This window comes from Triticum urartu, chromosome 7A (genome assembly GCF_056163025.1).
Source record: "Triticum urartu cultivar PI428250 chromosome 7A, HENAU_Tu73, whole genome shotgun sequence".
In the NCBI taxonomy this organism is placed as follows: Eukaryota; Viridiplantae; Streptophyta; class Magnoliopsida; order Poales; family Poaceae; genus Triticum; species Triticum urartu.
In genome coordinates, this window is record NC_141879.1 from 221,590,002 (window position 1) to 221,592,615 (window position 2,614).

At 48.3% G+C, this 2,614-nt stretch overlaps 1 pseudogene; it reads right to left on the bottom strand.

Moving 5' to 3' along the window:
- Window positions 1-222: 222 nt before the first annotated feature.
- On the bottom strand, window positions 223-1,341 carry LOC147959106 (uncharacterized; annotated as a pseudogene).
- Window positions 1,342-2,614: the final 1,273 nt, after the last annotated feature.

Below are 2,614 nucleotides of genomic sequence, written 5' to 3' on the forward strand. Positions count from 1 at the left end.
CAAACGATTCATTCCATCCTTCTTCTTCACAAATAGAGAAGGTGCTCCCCAAGCTGAGGAACTTGGACGAATGAAACCACTGCAAAGAGATTTGTCGATTTCCTCCTTAAGTTCAAGGAGTTCATGAGGCGGCATCTTGTAGGGTCGTTTGGCAATAGGAACGGTGCCTGGTTTCAAATCGATGACGAACTCGACAGCCTGGGCAGGGGGTATTCCTGGAAGTTATTCTGGAAAGACATCTAGGAAGTCGCGAACAACTGGAATCTTTTCAATTCCCTCAAGAGGTGCTGCATTCAATGCATTCAAGACATAAAGTCGTGCTTCAGCGTTTTGAACAAGTTGAGCATGGTAGCTTACTATCTCACCGGAAGGATGTAGGAGGTGAACGACTTTGGTGGCACAAACGATGGAGGCAGTATGTGCTTTCAACCATTCCATTCCCAGAATGAGGTCAATTTTGGAAGACTCCAGAATAGTGGGAGAAACATGAAATTCCAACCCTTCAATTTCAACGGGGACGTCGCGACCAATCATGGTAGTTCGACACTGACCCGCAGGGGTGCGTACCACTATTGGGGTGTTCATGGGCTCGCATCGAATGTCGTGTGCATATGCAAAATTTTCTGACATGAATGAATGTGATGCTCCTGAATCAAAGAAAACAGATGCTGGTGCTGAATTAACAAGGAGAGTACCCATCACAGTAGCAGGCTGGTCTTGAGCTTCATTCAGATCAACATGATTAGCCTGACCACGACCATACTGTCTGGCATTGTTGTTGTGGGGCTGGTTGTTACGGCCAGTTGAAGGTAAAGCCAGCTGGTTCTGATTCTGAGGGCAGTTCCTGGAACAATGGCCCGGAAGGCCACACTTGAAGCACAGACCATCATTGGGATTGGGAGTAGAAGCTTGGGGTGGTACAGCCCGAAGGGGCTGCCTCTGAGGTGGAGGAGGCAGACGAGGTGCGCCATAGGACTATCTTGGTGCAGGTGCAGTTGGACGATACATGTTGTGGGGAATCCATATCCGACGCTTCTGCGCTGACGGGCCCGAAGATGAGCCAGCATCACGGCTGCGCCTAAGGGATCCTTGGTGTTCCTGAAGACCAGTCTCAACCTGAATAGCCTTGTTCACCAAGGTGGCGAAGTCGGCAAAGTCATGAGCGAGCAGTGCTAGCTTAATATCAGGGTGAAGTCCATCACGAAACTTTTCTTGCCTACGAGCATCAGTTGCAATGTCTTCTTCAGCATAACGAGACAAGTCCAGAAATTCCCGCTGATAAGCATCTACAATATTGTTGCCTTGGGTGAGGTTGCGGAAATCTCGCTTCTTCCTGTCCATGATTCCCTGAGGAATGAAGCGGGCACGGAAGGCAGCTTGGAAATCCGGCCAAGTGATGGCCGTTCCAGCAGGTAGGGTACGCCTGTGGCTGTCCCACCATTGAGCAGCAGGACCCTTCAGAAAGAAAGATGCAAAGGTGACATAGCTAGCAGGGACCACACTAGCAGACTCCATTTCATATGTGATGTCGCGGAGCCAGTCATCAGCATCAAGGGGTTGAGTTGAGCTACGGTAAATAGTTGGGTTGAGACGCATGAAGTCCTGCAGAGTTCCTGGGGTTGGCTGTTGATTCATGTTCGTACGAGGAAACTAAGCCATCATTCCTTCCATGAATTGGCGATTCAGCTCAAACTGTTGCATCATTCCAGCAAAGAATTCGGGCGGTGGTGGATCATTGGCACCACGGCCACGACCAGCGGGTCTAACCATCCTGCTAACAAGTAACAGGGGTAGTTCAGCATTGAGCATTTGTAAAAACAAGGACCATTCATGATGAAACATGCATAATGAAAGAGGTACGATGGATACCACTTCATTGTCATCACGACGGTGTGTGTACTATCCAGAACACTATTCTAAGGAAAACTATGGCTTATCCAGCTTTGGGGTGGATGTGGTCACGGGATCCTAATGTTAGAGTTAGTAAAACCATTTTAACCCGAATAGAAGAGAGATCAGAGTCCCAGAGTATAGACGAGGAATAAAAGATCATAATACCACCCAATGGCGACTTGGGCCCGTAAGCCACACAACCATGTTAGTAAAAGTTTTTGTAGTGACTAGACTCGACTTCGGCCAAGGAGTTGGAAAGGGGGATACCTACAGGCAGTCGGCTCTGATACCAACTTGTGACGCCCTCGATTCAATCATACACTAATCATACACGCAAATATGTACGATCAAGATCAAGGACTCACGGGAAGATATCACAACACAACTCTAGACACAAATTAAAATAATACAAGCTTTATATTACAAGCCAGGGGCCTCGAGGGCTCGAATACATAAGCTCGAATACACAAGAGTCAGCGGAAGCAACAATATCTGAGAACAGACATGAGTTAGACAAGTTTTCCTTAAGAAGGCTAGCACAAAAAAAACAACGATCGAAAAGGCAAGGCCTCCTGCCTGGGAGCCTCCTAACTACTCCAAGTCGTCAGCGGTCGTCACGTAGTAGTAGTCACCCTCGGGGTAGCAGTAGTCATCAGTGGCGTCGTCTGGCTCCTGGGATACGTCATCTGGTCGCAACAATCGGGTATGGGGAAAAGGAGGT